Raw genomic sequence first — 6,759 nt, 5'->3', positions numbered from 1 at the left:
TCATGGTTCACCTCTCACCCTTATCTCGTGGTCTATATCACCTCTCATCATTTTGTTTTTGTCACACAGCAACTATTTCATCTACCCATGTTTTACCCAACACATTTTGTAGATATAAAATACATATACAGATTAAATCATTTAAAACATGTATAAAAAAATCTTTCACCCAGCATAGACGGCAAGTATACAGACAATATGCACACGTAGCATGTAATTTATATTAAATACTTCATATCTATGTGTAATATGAAAGTAACTATGCACTCACTTGTTAAGGTGGTGACTCGGTACTCGGACAGCGCTTCGTTACTCTTAAAACAATTTCCTTCGACAAAACCTAGTATCATTACCACTAGGGTTTAGTTTAATATTCACCGAGACCAATTAATAGTCTAGCTATTATTATTATTATTATTATATAAGCGTTAAACAACACTATACAACTCATAATAATAGCCCAAATAATTATTATAAGTTCCTAATTATTATGTGCATATGTTTGGAAGAAATAAACAACTAATTACGAATGAATGACATTCCATGCTGGAGATATGACAAGGGTTGTTATTGACACTGTTGGAGCTTTTTTATTACCAAATAGTTTGTATTTTAACAATATATATTTTGTATCTACTATTATTGGAACAAGTAACCGTTGAAAATTTTGAATAAACTCATATTTACTTATTTTTTAATGGATTTTTACATTCATGTTCTCAAACAATATATTCTATGTTAATAATATTTTCTCATAATATTATCTATGAAGTAAACCTATAATTTTTCATTAAATTAATAGTTCTAAAGATAACACCTATATAATCAAATGATATTTGATTAAATCTTATATGTGTCATTATTATCCAGACAGTATAAACAAAAACACATATACCAACTTCAAAAGATGGAATTTTGAAGGAAAATGAGTCTAATTCATTTGATATATGTGAATCCTATTTATATGGGAAGATGATTCACAAGTGTCTCTTTATATTAGTAGTGAAAGAACAAAAGGCTTGACAAAGAATGATACATAATGATGTTTGTAGTCTTTTCAATCCCATGAATAGATTTGGTGATAGATACTTAATTGATTTCACTAACAACTTTTATTTGTTATTGTTGAAACTTTTTAATTGCTCAAATTTTTTAATAGTGAAGATTGAAATACAACTTAATGATACCATCATAAATCTTTCGTTCTGACAAAGAAAATGAGTAAAAAATAGCAAGTCTTCTCGGAACATCTTAGGAGTTGTGGAATCAGTTCACAACTCATTCCATCAAAGAACACTCAATTTTCATTTGTACGATCTTTGTGGCACAGGATCACCTAGTCGCTTGGACTTTGTCTTATGATGTTCGAGGTAACTTTCATATTTTCTAGTGTAATAGGGTCACCTGGCCACTAGTTCGATGTTGATACTACAAGTTTTTGAAAAGGATAAATCGGACCTTATAGTTTGCTATAAGATGTTTTAAAGAGCTCTTTCCTTTATAAATTTTTAGAGTTATACTTACTGCAACAAATATATATTGAATATGTATTTCCAACCAAACAAGTAGATTAGATACCTTCCTAAGAGTAGGGATGAAATGGTTTACCCGTATCTAAAAGGTATACAGTTATGGAGCTTATGTAAGACAATAAGCCTAACTCAACCTAAAATCTACTAATTGTGTTTAAGTAGACTATCCTAAATGATTGTTTATGATAAAGTTTCTACGATCCCACTAATTGTCATTCCATAATACATATACTTAGAAAGTTCATTTTCTAAGTGGGAGCTATATGGAATTTTAAGGGCTAAATAACTATAATCTAAATGCGTCATAGTTTGGAACTAGCAATTTTTCAACAGTTGTTGACCCTATTCAAAACAGTGATCATAAACTAAAGGATGATTTTGATTAATCTTCCTCAATATAATATGATTATAAAGAGTAAGTGAGTTTTTCTAGAAAATGAACTTTCTCAATATACTATGAGAAAGTTCATTTATGATAATAAAGGATGATTTTGATTAATCTTCCTCAATATAATATGATTATAAAGAGTAAGTGAGTTTTTAAAAGGATAAAACATACATGGATGAAAATCTTCTCAGATTTAGAGCCTACATCTCAAAGTAAGAATCTTCTTTCTTATAATAAAATTGCATAGTATGATTTCTTTGTGAATCAAGATGACTCTTGTGTTTTTCTAGAAATCTAGTGGGAGTGCGGTAACATTCCTAGTCTTGTATGTAGTTGACATACTAATTCTTGGATAAAGATCTATATAGATAGATCGTGGCAACTTAAAAGATTAATTAGAACTGCATTAATATTCAAGACCTTGAAGAATTTAAGACTCTATGAGAGTTTATCTTGTCAATACCACATGAGATGATTTTAAGTATGCCTCAGAATCCTAGTACAATGGTTAAGCTAGATACTATGATTATATTCCATAGGCTGATACAACTGGATTTATCATATATGTCATATTATGCATAAAGACCAGATAAGTCATACGCCTGGAGCATGACGAATAAATACTAGTATAATATGAGAATAAGTCATGATATGATTGATAGGAACATTATAAAGTACATACGAAGAAATGAAGAAATATTCCTAATACGCGGAGTGTTTGAAAGAAAGATATAAGTAAATTGTTACACATAAGCTAAACTTCCAAATATATTAAAATGATCCTCGGTCACAATCAGGCATGTCCTCATTATGAATGAAAAGAAAGTTACATGGATAGGAGTTCGATACATATTTTAATTGTAGTTACACTACAGAGTCATAATGCATTTGTGCAGGAAACCACATATAAAGATGCTTAAATGATTAGTTTATTTATGATTATAAGTAATACCATTATGTGGTATCTAAATCATATTTTAAGTACCTAAAATATTCTCAAGATTTCTCTCTCTCTCTCTCTCTCTCTCTATATATATATATATATATATATATATATATATATATATATATATATATATATATATATATGTGTGTGTGTGTGTGTGTGTGTGTGTGTGAAACAAAAAATGTTAGTATTCGTAAAGTTTATACAAATCAAGTTTCTCGAATCTACTTAACTAAGTTCCTTAACTAGCTAAAAGCATGAAGGTTACGTTGGTATTATAGGACATTGTTGTTCTAAATGATTAAATTTGATTGAAATTTAGTATTTAGATATTGGAATAGCATAAGCAACATATATTATAATGACTTGATATATTGGATATAGTTTTTTCATTAAATAATGGTTGTGTTATATATTAGCATGTTTAACCCTTAAATAACATGGTTATTCTAAATGTTCATAGTTGTGTGAGCACCTATGAGGTAAGACTAATATGAATGGATTGATTGATTTTCATGGAGATGAAAATAGTAAAGAGCTACTACTAACTTTATATGTATCTGATTAGAGAATAAGTATTGGACATTACCCGCATCAAGATCACTTCATGGATCGTAGTCATGAGTGATGTTTGATAAAGGTAGTATCGTTGTATTCTTCGACATGAGATACATATTAGGGACATAAGTATAGTGAAATATTGTGCTTTCAAATGGTTCAACGTTGTTCCTAACCATCCAACTATAAAGACTATCGTTGGGTACAATACAAACTATGCAAGAGGCATATGTACTCAAAAAGGGATTTGTTCCTCTTATTCTTTGAGAGTTAGACATCTAATGCCTTACTAAACGTTAAACACCATATGAGATTAGTTGTGATCCATGTCTCACGTTCAAAATGATGTCTATGACAAAGGAATAACTGATACCACATCTTATAACCAATTTTAGCTTTGGAGCACTTGGAAATTAGTAGTTGCTGGATGGCACCTCTTCGTGTGTTGTTGTGGGCATTGGTTTGTTGCTAGACGTCAACCAATGTCTATGTCAATCTAAAATGAATATTATGCGAGTGGGAGATTGTTGTATCGATATGCTCAATAATCATATTACAATGATATTTGGCAATAACATATTATCATATAGGGTCACACCTTTAGCAAGTTGTCACTTATTAAATATATATTAGTAATTTGATTAGTAATAAATAAAATCAATTCTTGTATTTAGTTAGATAATAATTATTTTTTTATGAAAATAATAAGTGAAGACAACATAAACAAGTTATTATATCATATAGTATGATTTCATAAGTCATGTACAAATTTTTGGACACTTTGGGTTTCACATGACTTAACTCGGTACCTTAACTTATCTAGTTAGAGAAACTAAAAATTTCTCTCTCTTCTTTCCCTCTCTAAAACCGTAGGTTATGATGGGTATGAGAGGTTGCTTTCCAACCTCCCTCTTATATATTTCTCTCTTCTCATGAAAGAACTTTAGGTTCTTCCTCTCATATCCTTAACAGGAATAGAGAATACCAAAATGATTCTCATTAACCAAAACTGGTGGATACAGTGAGTATATATACACATATACAAAGTGGGCATATACATGGACTATATACAAATGGGCTACATAAACTACTACACTAACATCCCCTACTGTTTTATAGGGAGGTGTGGAGAGAACGTTTCAACTAGAACTAAAATCAAGAAATAGAGTAGACAGTGGTCCCTTGGTAAATATATGTGCATACTATGCTTGAGAGGGGACATGTAGAACTGATATGTGTTTGAGAGCAACCTTGTCATGAGCAAAATGAATATCAATCTCTATATGTTGAGTTTGTTGTTGAAATGGATTACAAGACATGTAGATTGCACTAACATTATCGTACTAGACTAAGGTTGCTTTATTGGTGGGACATCTTAGCTCTAGAAGGAGATGGAAGAGCCATGAGGTTTTGGCAACAAAATTAGCGACACCACGATACTTTACCTATGCGGTGGATCGAGATATGAGTCCCTGACATTTTCAAGACCATGAAATGAGGTTGTCGCCAAGAAAAACACAATAGCTGGAAGTGGAACATCAGGTGGCAGGACATCCCTGTTGGATTAATGTCTAAGTCCATAACTATAATTGGTAAGACTTGACCCGACCCGGCATGGTCCATTTGGGTTGCATGGCATCATGCATTTGGATAGACTATAATGAGAGAAATAACACTTAAGGTTGGTTAATATATTATAAGTTCTAATATATTAATAAGGTTATTTAATTAGTATTGATCAAGAATTAATTTGGAATTAATTAAGTGATCAAAAGGAGACTAATTAAATATATGGGTTGATTGTGTAAATCATTCATTCTTATATATGTGGGCTTGTGATCTAAGATTCCTTATGTTGGACCAAGTCCATGGGGTGACCCATGGATACTCCATGGAGGTTAAAATCCATGGAGCATAAGGAATGGGTAAAGTTATGAGTTACATGGTGTAACCCTAATAGCCACCATATAAAAGAATCCCATGGCTCAAGAAATCGTGCACTAATATGTGAATATGAGGGCTAGACGATTTCAAGGAGTGTTCCATTTCTCTCAAGTCATTCCATGTGCATTTGGTGTTGTGTGAACCATTTGAGGTGTCACACTTGGGGCACTAGGCACTCAAGATTCATGGAGACAACCTACATCAAACAAAGGTATGTATTCTATCCATTTAATTACCCAAGTATCAAGTATTGTATGCTAGATAGGGTAATACCTTGGAAAGTTCATAATTGCATGTATAATAGAGAAAACATAGATCCAAGGTATTTAGGGTTGCATGTACACTTAGGAGTGTTAGAATGCTCAAAACCCATCAGTGGTATCAGAGCCAAGGCTTGTTTTCTTGTTATACTTGCAAAATTAGCTGAAAATCGAATTTTGGAACCCCTGACAGCATATATTCGACTGTTTTCGGTAGAAATGGACTAGGAACTTTACCCTTAGATTTTTTTGGACTTATAAACTTGTTTTTGATGTGGTAATGTTCATGCTAATCCAATTTCAAATATAATTGTCAATAGAATCATGTTTTGTATTAGTTTAAAAGTTATGCTAATTACTTGAAAAAAAAATTGATGTGAATTATCTTTGTTCATATGAGTTTATTAGATTAACAGAAAAGTTAATTGATTATGTGTTTTCAATCCATTTTAATCTAAGAGTTGATTCTAAAGTGTGTTTTTGTAACTTGTCCTCAAGTTATATGAAAAGTCACATTTAAGTTTCATAAAACTCATAAAAAGTTGGCAATGGTTACAAAAAATGAAGAGTCTTGTCCTCATTAAATGGTTTTATGACTCCATAACTTGTCCTCAAGTTATGGAGGTTCAAGACTCACTTCATTAAATGATAAAATGTGTAACCTTAATTAGTTCCATAAGTTACAAAAATAAAGAAAAGTTACATTCTTTTATTAGTTTAAAGTCCTCCATAACTTGTCCTCAAGTTATGGAACTTGAAGAGTTTTTTTTAATTAAAACTACTTTAAACACATAAGTTATGGAATTAATTAGTTTTGAATATTTTCAAAACTTGCCCTCAAGTTTTGGAATTTGTAAAGTTTTCCCCATGAATACTTTAATTCCAAGTTAGCCCTTAGAATTTTAAAAGTTAAAATTCAACCCTTATACTTTATAGTATTATAAGTTAATAATAAATATATGTATAAGAGCAAGTCAGTCTTACCGTTAGTAGGCCTCATTCACGAAGCCGGTCTATAAGGGGGGTATAAGGTTACTGCCTATAAAATGGCAGTTTAATGGGTATCCACTCTCACCCACCGCTTCCTTGACTGGTGGAGGGTCGTTAGCCGAACGGGTAGGACAAGGACTA

Source organism: Lactuca virosa, chromosome 8 (assembly GCF_052849685.1).
Source record: "Lactuca virosa cultivar CGN04683 chromosome 8, Lactuca_virosa_CGN04683_v6, whole genome shotgun sequence".
Lineage (NCBI taxonomy): Eukaryota > Viridiplantae > Streptophyta > Magnoliopsida > Asterales > Asteraceae > Lactuca > Lactuca virosa.
The sequence above is the reverse complement of the archived record's forward strand: the minus strand, read 5'-3'. Positions refer to the sequence as shown.